This window comes from Sturnira hondurensis, unplaced genomic scaffold (genome assembly GCF_014824575.4).
Source record: "Sturnira hondurensis isolate 20B ecotype Veracruz unplaced genomic scaffold, ASM1482457v3 Scaffold0001120, whole genome shotgun sequence".
Taxonomy (NCBI): Eukaryota; Metazoa; Chordata; class Mammalia; order Chiroptera; family Phyllostomidae; genus Sturnira; species Sturnira hondurensis.
The window spans coordinates 6,977,173-6,989,389 of NW_028073751.1; the positions used below are offsets into that span (position 1 = coordinate 6,977,173).

At 38.7% G+C, this 12,217-nt stretch overlaps 1 pseudogene; it reads right to left on the minus strand.

Moving 5' to 3' along the window:
• Positions 1 to 2,171: 2,171 nt before the first annotated feature.
• Positions 2,172 to 3,392, minus strand: LOC118997351 (nicotinamide phosphoribosyltransferase-like; annotated as a pseudogene).
• Positions 3,393 to 12,217: the final 8,825 nt, after the last annotated feature.

Sequence of the window (12,217 nt, forward strand, 5' to 3'; positions counted from 1 at the left end):
ATGTAATACCTATTAATGTACCAATGGCATATTTCACAGACATAGAACAAACACTTCAAAAATTTATATGGAACCATAAATGACTCTGAATAGCAGCTGCCATTTTGAGAAAGAAGAACAAAGTAGGAGGAATCACAATACCTGATATCAAACTTTATTACAAGTCCACTGTAATCAAAACAGCCTGGTACTGGCATAAAAACAGGCACATAAACCAATGGAACAGAACAGAGAGCCCAGAAATAAACTCAATTCTCTACAGTCAATTAATATTCAACAAAGGGGACAGCAACATAAAATGGAGTAAAAATAGCCTCTTCAACAAATGGTGTTGGGAGAACCGGACAGCTATGCGCAAAAAAAAATGAACCTCGAGCACCAACTTACACCATACACCAAAATAAATTCAAGGTGGATAAAAGACTTAAATATAATATGTGACGCCATTAAAGTCCTAGAGGAGAACATTGGCAAGAAAATCTCAGATATTTCACACAGCAACAGTTTTACTGATATGTCCCCTAGAGGAAGGAATATAAAGAATAAACAAATGGGATCTCATCAAAGCTAAAAACTTCTGCATGGCTAAAGAAAACAGTATTAAACCATATACAAAAACATATTTGCCAATGATACCTCACACAAAAGTTTAATCTCCGAAATATACAAAGAACTCACATGACTTCACTCTAAGAAGACAATTAACCCAATTAAAAAATGGGGAAAGGACTTGAACAGACCTTTCTGCAAGGAGGACATACAGAGGATTCAGAGACACATGCAAAGATGCTCAATATCACTAGCTATCAGAAAGATGCAAATTAAAAGCACAATGAGATACCACTTTACACTGGTCAGAATGGCCATTATAAACAAAGCAACAAACAACAAGTGTTGGAGAGGTTGTGGAGAAGAGGGGACCCTAATCCATTGTTGGTGAGATTGCAGACTGGTACAAGCACTGTGGAAAACAGTATGGAATTTTCTCAGAAAACTAAAAATGGACCTGCCTTTGGACCCAGCAATTTCACTGCTGGGATTATATCCTAAGAACCCTAAAACACCAATCCAAAAGAACCTATGCACCCCAATGTTCATAGCAGCACAATTTACAATAGCCAAGAGCTGGATGCAGCCTAGGTGCCCGTCAGTAAATGAATGAATCAAAAAATTATGGTACATATACACAATGGAATTCTATGCAGCAGAAAGGAAGAAGGAGCTCCTACCCTTTGCAACAGCTCGGATGGAACTAGAGGGCATTATGCTAAGCGAAATAAGCCAGGTGTTGAAAGACAAATACCATATGATCTCACCTTTAACAGGAAGTTAAACAACAACAACAACAACAACAACAAAAGCAAGCAAAATAAAAACAAAGACACTGAAATGGAGAATAGGGGGACAGTGACCANTCTATGCAGCAGAAAGGAAGAAGGAGCTCCTACCCTTTGCAACAGCTCGGATGGAACTAGAGGGCATTATGCTAAGCGAAATAAGCCAGGTGTTGAAAGACAAATACCATATGATCTCACCTTTAACAGGAAGTTAAACAACAACAACAACAAAAGCAAGCAAAATAAAAACAAAGACACTGAAATGGAGAATAGGGGGGCAGTGACCAGAGGGGAAAGGGGAGCGAATATCAGGGGAAAGGGGGGCGGGGATTTAGAGCAACTAGTATAAAGGACACATGGACAATAACTAAGGGGCATGGAAATTGGAGGGAGGTGGGAAGCATGGGGTTGGGGGTGGGCTGGGATGGGAGTAAAAGACGGACAACTGTAATAAGTAAAAAAATGATCATGATGATTTTATTAAATTGGTTTTATCTAAGCTTCCATTATATGTAAAAGTTTCTCAGCTCTGTTATTTGTAAAAAGATCAATATCAGATAAAATTACTATCTATTGGCACAGGTCCCTAAAAAGCTTAATTTGGCATTTATCTTTCACATGTTTATATGTGCTTAGTAATTGGAAATCAGTTCAACATTGCAAAGCAGAGAAAAAAATGAATAGGCAGTATGTTTATAAGCCAAAAAATAATTTGCCTGAACTGTATCATAAAACACAAAGAAACCCTGTGTATCTGTATAATAAATGTTATCTATTGTGTAATCACACAAGTGGGTATACATGTACAAATACACACACACACAAAAACAAAGCCTAATGAGGTGCAGCTTCCAGTTCAGTGCTCAGCTTTGCCCTTTTTCTTATACCATCAAATGAATAGCTTTGCCATCTTCCCATGTTTGAAGATAGTTTGGAGAAGACAATACCCAAATTCTTTAAGATATCCTTTTGTCTCCTCAAGTGCAACACAATTTCCTACTGGTGTCCTATGTAAAGATAATCACCTCTTTTTGGTTCTTTTGTTGGCATCAGCAACTGGGTCCTTGAAGACATTAATTCCAAAATTGTTTTTTAACAACATAACAACACTTGAAGAAAAAAATTGAAGAAATAGCTGATTAACTTCCTTTTGGTCTGATTAACCAGACCAAAGGAAGCATTTTTATTATTCTATTATTGGTTTTCACTCCCCACATTTTGCAATCTTTTGTAAGGTATTATGTCTACACCATGCCCTTGAGTAACCCTAAGAGGAGACGGCAGCAACTTTTAGGCCTTTTTATTATCAGTCACAGGGAACTTCTTACCTAAAATATCCCCAAACTTTAATACAGTGTTAAGAGAATTTCAAGAATCAGGTCTAATTATTAGTGGTGCCTCTGTACAATTAGATACAGTTAGATATGACAGTTAAATGTCATAGATCTTCACCTATTTTCTCACATATGTTCTAAATGCTATAGCTTTCCCTGACCACAGGGGCTGGCCCTGATGAAAATCTGTTACTCTGTATTCAAAAGCAGTTTTTTCATGGTCTTTCCCTGGAGTTGTTATGATACTGTATTCTATCACTGGACAGAATAGCCTGTCACAGCATTTTTTGTTCTGTAGTATTTTTTCATCAAAGCAATTCCTGCTATTGTATCTGTTCCTTTGAAGTTAACCAAGTGAGAAGACACTCTGGAAAGGGAGGCAGAGTATCTGTAGCCAAAATCATGTAACTTGTATACCCCAGATTATCTAGGTAGTTGGAAGTTTCTAACAAATATTTAGCCAATACTTACTTCTGCACTCTAGAACTTGTGGCCACTTTGATTGGAGACCAGGACTGAACAATAATAGTTTCAGTCCAATCAGTAAGCCAGTAATGCTGGGAACCTGAGTTTTGTACTGTGAAGAACACACTTCCTTGGGGAGTGCCAGGGCTCTCAGGAACAACTTTTACTTCTCTTGGGAGATGATCATTGTATTTATGAAGAATGTAGTTCCATCCTATTCATTAAAGACATCATCTTGGAAAGTCCACTCATCCATTGTTCTGAAATGCCATGTCTCTTCTTCTGTTCACCCTCTTTAGCAAATTTCTAAATTGAGGATAGGGTCATCCTCATTTCTCTAAGTTTGCTTTGGGTCTCTCTTACATCTCTCATGGCTCTACTTACCATATTCAATTTCCTTTCCCAGTGTGTGGAATATATGGAGCATCTGGAGGGCTGACAGTGGTTTCTGAACCTGAGTGGCAGACACATGGTATTTGCTTTACATAATTTTGTAAATTTTTCTGCATGTGTATTATGTTTCAAAACAAAAAGTTAAATGGCTCATATTAGCTCCACACTTTAAATATCCAAAATGCAGTCACTTCCCACCACCTGAACCATTCCTACCCCAATTCAAGCCTCCATGATTCAATAACTTGTTAGAATAGCAAGTTATTGAATCAATAGCATCAATAGCAAATCTACCCCACTGGACTTCCTTCTTCTGCCCAAGCACTGTATAGTCTTTCAGCTCATATGCTAATGTCATTATTTAAAATAAAAGTTCAATCATGTCATTACTTTGCTGAAATCCCAGTGACTACTTATCTTATTCAGAGTCCAAGTGAAAGACTTTTTATAGCTTACAAAGTCTTACATGATCTAACATCCTCTTATCTCTCTGACTTCTTTCACAAAATGTATTCTTTCTACATTATTCACACCTGCCTTCCTTGTGTTTTTCCAACTTACTGGGCACTCACCTGCTTCAGCCACATGGCACTTAGAATTTTCTCTCTCTAGAACATTCTTCCTACTGATACTTCCATGGCTTATCTCCATCAAACATGTATTCAGATTTTATCTTCTTGATAAGACTTCCCTGAGTTCCTTATTTAAATCAATCTCCTTTCACCAGTTCCCCCTAGTCTCTTCTTTATTTTGTTTATTTATTTTTGCATAATACTTACTACCATCTGTCATATTGTATAATTTGTATTCATTTATTCTTTGTCTATTGTCCTCAAACTAAACATAAACCTCGTAGGAGAAATAATTTTTATCACTTTTTAAAAAATTCATTACTTGAAGCTCCAGTGCCTATAATCAGTGTCTCACATAAAGTATGAACTAAATAAATGTATGTTGAATGAATACTTTGAACTGTTATTCTGTACTTTCAGGTAATTTCTACTCCTTGAAATTAAAAAAAAAAAGCCCTCCATTGTTTATTTCATTGGCTTATACATATTGTGCAATGAAGAGATGTTTGTTCAATGAATGACTCCATGCCTAGCTACTGGCAATGTAGTCCTATTATTCTAATGGTTACAGATGGGGAGTGGGAGTATGCACTCTGAGTTCTATTCTTGGCTTTTTCTCCCCCGATTGCATTCAACAGCCATGACTATTCATTAGCTATTTATTTTGGGGACCTAAATATCAAAACACTTATTTAGTAAACATGTTGGTATGGAAAACACTGGACAAGCCACTGTAGATTACCATAAAGCCCACATTTTTCTTCCAGGCTCCCAAAATATGTCTGCTAACTGATGTGTAGTCCCTGAATCCTACATTCTGCAGTGTCCTGAACCTGCATTTGCATAGGCCGATGCCAGATTCTGCCAACAGATCAGTTAATTTCAAATACAAAACAGCCATTGAGGACATATTTCCTTCCTTTGTAAAGGCTAGTATAGTTGGGTGGGCCACAAATTAAATGCAGGCTGTTGGATTTGCTGGAATAGTTTCAGAGACTGGACATGATTCCTCTTGGCTGAAATAGATCAGGGAACTGTTGCTGTGGGTTGTAAAATCCTCTGCTTTCTCAAACAGAAAATATTGCTTTTTCTCCCATGAAAATATGCTGCTGGTCAGAGAAAACTGCCTCTGTGCATCAACCCTCGCCTATTTGGAAGGGCAGCTCTCACTCATCTCTCTCTAATTACACCTAGAAGGGTATTGGATGCCAGGGAAGAAGGCACGTGCCCCCAGGTCACACTTTTTCCCTGGCTGTGGTCCTGGCAGCCTGGATTCTACTCCAGACACTGAAAGTCTCTGAAATACAGTAGCTGGCCCTGCAAACAGGACTTGTGAGTAGACTGACCATTGCAGAGAGTAGCAGAACTAGTGTTTCTCATATGGTGAGAGTTTATTGACAATATTTGCAAAATGTTAGAGTAGGCATACAATCTAACATCATCCCTTTACAGATGGGATAGTGCAGTCCCAGAAAGATCAAGTGATGTGCCCAAAGTCATAGCACTAGTTACTAGCAGGGTGAGATTAAAAGCCACATCACCTGATTTCTGATACCATGGTCTTGCCACTCTATTACTCTCATAGTCATGGGGCTACTTGTGAAGCCACTCTGGCTCACAAATATTTATGTTTTTTAAAAGTCACCTGAGATGCAAATTTAAAAAGTAAATCCTCAGGGCCTGGCTCCCAGAGACTCTAATTTGGAAAGTCAGTGATAGAATGTAGACATTGTGCTTTAACATGTACCCCAGGCAAATCTGATGTGGATTGCATCAGGTCACTGATGCAAGTTATTTCCCAGTAACTTGGGAAATTCTGGTACCCGGCAGGGTACCATTAGGGAGGACACAGAATATACAGATTTGTATCCCTCTGAGAAGCCCAGACACCTGCGTTTATAATTTCTCTTTGCCACTTGCTAATCAGGTACATTGAAGTGAATTCATTATTCAGCTTCTCTGAGTCTCAGTTATCTTACCTGTAAAAGAGAACTCACTGAGCTGTTGAGTGAATTATGTATGTCTCACAGGCACACACAGGTCCACACACAATTGTGAGCTTGTGATTCTATGATTGTCAATCTATCATTGACAATTGTGTGAGCCTGTGTGTGCATAGGAAGTGCTAAATGAATGTTAGCTATTGTAATTGATAAAGTGCTTGCGTATATACCTTGTACTTGAATCGTACTTTTAAATATTCCTTAAGTAGTGTGATATTATTGGTATTTTGAGAGTCACTAAGTTATTTCCCAAACTCCTATATGTGAGCATACACATAAACATATCACACATGTACACATATGTGTGTATTAACATGCAACATGCATGTTATTGCAATATACAAAATGTAAATATATTTTCTCTTTGGATGTTCCTCAGTCTTCCTGTTTCTCCCCCAGTTCTACCACATCTACAACAGAAAGTGCTTGAGAGATCAGATAACAATGAGATTGTTCATCTGTTCTTTAAAATGTTATTTTCTCTTTCTTTCCAAGAGGCCTTCACTAAAATGGCCAATTGCATTCAACAAACCCGGTGAGAACCACATTTCTAATTGAGAGTATATATGTTTAAGTAATTTTGACATTTCAGCATGTGCATTCCCATCTGGGCTAGAAGTCTTTCAGTCCAGTGAGCTCATCAAGTGCAGTAAAAATATACTCAACCTAGGCTGTCATTGATATGTAAAAGATTATAGAATACTGTAAAGGCTACCAAGAGATAAAATAGGGCCTCAAATCATCCAAAATGGTGGCTCGAGTGCTCCTTTATCATCAGTTGTCTAAAATAGCTTGATCGCAAAGATTCTGAGGATAGTGATGGAAATACACTCTTGTGTGAAATGACAGCTATATCAAGCAAAATGGAGCTGAATGTCAGAGAATTCTGAGTGACTCTGGAGCTGAGTGCTTTAGAAAGCGCAGGCCACCTAGGAATGGGACACTCTATGATTGACTTCAAGTTGCTGTCATTAAAAAATATTGACAGGGGCCATAAATTTGCTTGGCTACATTAATGCATTGTATGATTGAAAATGGCCCTAAAAACCACACAGTTTAATTGGTGGTAACTCCAGTGTTAGTAGTGGTGTGGTAAGGTCACTCTGTTTTTTTTCTTATAAAAATCTAGATAGATAGTGGAGCACTCCACACAACAGTGAGACCATGGAGTTGAGGAAGACCAAGGTTTGTATCCAGTTTGGTACTTCTTCACTATGTGAAGGTGGGCAAGTTGTTTGGAATTTCTAAATTTCATTTTTCTCATTTGTACAACAAGAATAAATTACCGACCTTTAAGGGTTGCTTATATAATTAAATTAATTTATATAAATATATAAAACTCATATGTAAATATATAAGTAATTTAATTTTAGAAAGTACCTGAACCATAGATGATCAATAATTGCTTTCTCCCTCATAATAGTGCAATAAAAATGTTAGCAGTAGTAGGGTTTTTCTCTTTATATGTTGCCTAATATTATGTTAATCCACTGCCTAAACTTAATATTTGAGTTGTTTGAATTCTCCTACTCAAAATGTATTTTCCCAATGGGAATGAATAACTGATGACAATGTCTTGAGACAAGGAAGAGATGCAGGACAGTCCAGGTTGCTCTAACCACATGGAGACCAACAGATTGGCATCCTGGAGCCTCTGCATTATCTCCCATGTCTCAGATCTGTATTTATTACTGCACACTGGGGCAATGGTAGGAGGGGGGTCTCCATCCGAATCCACATAAAGACAAATAATCAATTTCAAATATTTTTATCCAGTGATGAGATGATTTAATATGAAGACCTCGAGCAGAGTTCTTAGGTTACTAAATTGCTGTCAGTTTTGTCCTAGGTTGGGGAAATATAAAAATGTCGGAGATTGCCATGGGCAGAGTGGACCTTCATGAGTGAATTTCACCATCCTTTCAGGTGTCCTGTTGTCCTATTCCTCATCCTCCTTTGGACTCATCACACTTTGCTCCCTGGAAGGAGCTAATTAGCATATTCAAACTGAGGTGTAAGTGACTGATACAGATTTGTAAATCCTCTTCTCAAAGAAATGGTTTTTTATATAGGAATGAAGAGAAACAAATCTCTAGTTTTAGGTTGTCAAACATTAGCAAGTAGATGAGGAGATAGGCATCTTTTTGGACAAGGTAATCATATTTTAAAATAATTTGTTTGCTACATCTATGTAAAAGTCACATTCATTGAGGAAAATTTGGAATATCCCAACCCCCCAAAAAACATGAATATGAAAATATGTCACCTGTATATTTGACATTCAGTTAAATTCAGATGTGAGTGATCAAGAACGTAGTTCATACATTTTCAAACCTTTCTTTATAAATAGCTACTTCACACACATGCACAGAAATGAACCTCCATATACTTATTTGTAAACTGCTCTTAGATATTGATTATTTCCATTTCATTATATTTTCACCTCATAATTTTAAGAGGTTCAAGTCAGAGCTGGACCTTACCATTTTAACCCATGTCCTACGGCTGGAGAGGTCATTGTTTCTAAATTCTGGCTTCTAAGAACTAAATAGAGATGAACATTCTTGTAAATTACACCTTTCAGAATTTCATGATAAACATTTTAAAGTTCTAGAAGTAAAGTTTCTAGGTCAAATGATACACAAGTTTTTAAATAGAGCAACATAGTATCAAAGATAAAGAGAATCAGCACTTCCTCTACTCTCACTGTCCCCAGGTATCATTATTTAAAAGAATGAAGTGGACACAGAACACATTTCACCCAGTCATACGACCAGCCTATTCTAAGGATGGAGTTAATTGTCTCCTCTACCCCCTGTTTTGTTCCCAGCTATGCCTGTCTCACAGCTAGACCAAGCAGCTGTGGACATCTACAGGCTTGGTCAGAGCCCTTCTCCTGATTGGTGATGTGAGCCGGCTTATAGTTTCAAATTTTCATACTAACAAGGACATAATTTAAGAACTTTTGAGTGCAGAACTCCAGCAGGTTTGCCATGTCTGTGTCCTTCTAGTTTAACAGAGGCAATAAAACTCTTACAAACAATGTCATAGTGTTGCTAGAAATGAAATGATTCAAAGATAGGACCTGCCCCAAATGTCAGTACATACAAAAAAATCCAATCATCATTTCAATCAGATAAGGCTTCTTTCTCCCTATGGGCAGTAGGGTGTTTTTAAAGATACCTTTTTTTTTTGAGCTATGAAAAGCAAAATCACTCTTGCTTTATTTTTATCTAAAACACTTATGAAAACAGCTTCCCTTCCTGTAATCTGAAGTGCAAAAAACAAACTACATGGCTTTAAAAAATAAAAATAAAAACACATACAATTAACAATTGCCCAAAGTTGTACTGTAAGTTGGAGATAGTAGGTTTGTTTAAGAGGCTTCAATTTTTTTAGAAGTGATCTGACATCAATCATTGGATAGAAACTGTACTCTCATTTCCTTGTAAGATAATGGCAAACTAAGAGAAAAATCAAATGTTGGAGTGACTTAGCTCTCCATTCTAGGCCTTTTTCTTCCTACTTTGCACTCTTTCTTAGCAATTTCAACTGCTTGCTAAGCTCCAGCCGACATCTATTTGATAATGGCCCTTCGATTCATTTCTTCAAAGCAGAACTCTGTTTTTGAGCTCTGTGTATATCCAGCTGCCTTCTTGACTTCTCAACATGCAGCCATACAACATGAACTGTCTGAAAGCCATGAGCGTCTCCCTAGAAGTGGGTCTTTTTCTAGTTTCCCCAAGAGAAGGCAGAAAGAAATGGTCACAGTCATCTCTGACCTCCCCCATCCACACATCTTATTCTTTTCTTCCCCTAAATATTTCTCAAAGGTCTCCATTTCTATCTCCCTGGCCCCTTTCTGGATTACAGCAGCCTTCCCTCCACCTACAGGAGCCTTCTGCCTACAATTTTGTTTCCCTGAATCCAGGTCTTCCTCCCACACCCATCCCCACCCCTTTCTAACATGTTCTCCCAAGAACAGTGGGAGTAGCCTTTTTTACAACTCCAATATGCTTGTATCACTCTCAACTGAAAACCCATTAAAAGGGGTCCTCATCCTGGCTGGTTTGGCTCAGTGGACTGAGTGCCAGCCTGCAAACCACAGGGCTGCCATTTCCATTCTCAGTCAGGGCACGTGCCTGGGTTGCAGGCCATGTTCTCAGTTGGGGGCATGCAAGAGGTAACTGATTGATATATCTCTGGCACACCGATGTTTCTCTCCCTCTCTTTTTCCCTCCCTTCCCCTCTCTCTGGAAATAAATAAATAAAATCTTTTTTTAGGAAAAGGATTCTCATTATCTAGGAGACTGGAAACTGTCTTTAACAAGGCCTAAGAGGGCATGTTTTTCTTCCTGTTTTGCATCTCTCTCCCTCTCATTCATTGTGGGGGGCAACTTTTCCCGCAAAATCCCCCAGTCCACCACCGAGGAAAGTAAATACTAACAAGACATGATCTGCTTGGGGAGAAAAGGTGGCCGATCCCTCAAAGGGGAAGGGCTCAGAGGCCCCTGCTCAAGGGGCTTTTATTGGGTTCATTTGCACAAGAATACAGGTAAGGATCAAACAATAGATATCATTCAAAGAGCTATGAGTGCTTATTCTCAGGGTCAGATAGCTAACCAGCCATAAACCTTTGAGGAACAAACTTCTTTCTTAGACCCTTATCATTTAAATGAGAGCATTCTAAACAAAGCAGTTTTTATAGGATTTTACCTATTCTTTCTTATGCCTGATTTACCTCATACCCATCCTTTCCAGCACAGGGCTGCACTGCCTTCCCAATCATAGATTTTTAGGCTTAAGTGGATTATAGCCAGGAAGTGCTTCTCCCAGATAGAAATGGAGAGTCAGGCTGTGTCAGAATAGCGGGGGTGGGGGGGACGATGAGGGCCCATCACTCCCTCTTTGTTACAGCCCACTGAGTCCTCCCATGATGGCCTCCCAAATGATCATGTCTGGTCTAGGTTGCCCCTCTCTGAGGGGTCATACCCGCCATGGTGGTTCCCAACAATTTATTGTGCTAAAACCACACTACCCTTGCTTTGGCTTCCCAATTGCATCAGACTGTCACCTGACAGAGGACTTTGCAACTCCCCCCCAACCACACTGCCACCTGGGACATGATTAGTTACAGTACCTTGTCATTCTTGCTCTCACATCAAACATCACTTCCTTATGAAAATTTTCTCTGAGCTGAGGAAAGTCTCCTCTGGTCTCTACTCTTATAAAATTGTATTTCTTTTCTCCATGTGACTTAGCTCAAATTTGTAAATATACCCATTATTTGGAGTTGCTTGATTAATGTCTGGTTTATAGGATCTAGAAGAATGGGGACTATAGTATTTAACTAGGGGTGCTGTGACAAGGTACTACAAAAACAAGTTCCTTAAACAACAGGAAATTTTTGCCTCATGGTTCCAGCACCTAGAGATTGGAACTCAGTGTGCCGGCAGGGGTGTTCTTCCTGAGGGCATGAAGAAGGGTCTGTGCCTCACCTCTCTCCTGGGTGTGTGGATCCACCTGCTCCTTCTGTCGCTTCACGTCACCTTCTCTCTGTGCATCTCTGTCACTGTGTCCAAATTTCTCTTTTTTTGAGCCATCAGTCATATTGGATTAATGCCCACTCTAGTGACCTCATCTTAACTAATTTCATATTCAATGACCCTATTTCCAAATAAGGTCACATTTTGTTGTACTACGAATTAGGACTTCAACATACAAATTTGGGGATATAACCCAACCCACGCCAGGGATCATGTCCATTTTATCCCTGTCCCCAGTGCTAAGCAATGTCAGAGCCATGAGGTAATAAATAGGTGAACGATGCTTCTTAATGGGTGGCCAACATTTCCAGGGGCAGGAATTTGCTCCTTAACATGACAGGATTATTCCTATGTTGTTGTTTTTTTCTCATCCATCTTAACCACAAACTTTTGACTTAAAAAAAGAGAGTAGAGATACATAATAAGGGAAGTTTGTTTTGTTTTTTGTTTTTGGTACAAACAACTTATCATTAAGACCATTCCCTGAATTCAATGATGTGTGGTAACATGGAGATTTTCCCTTTGTGGGAAATGCAGTGAATTTTTATGGAAGGGAAACAGGGAAGG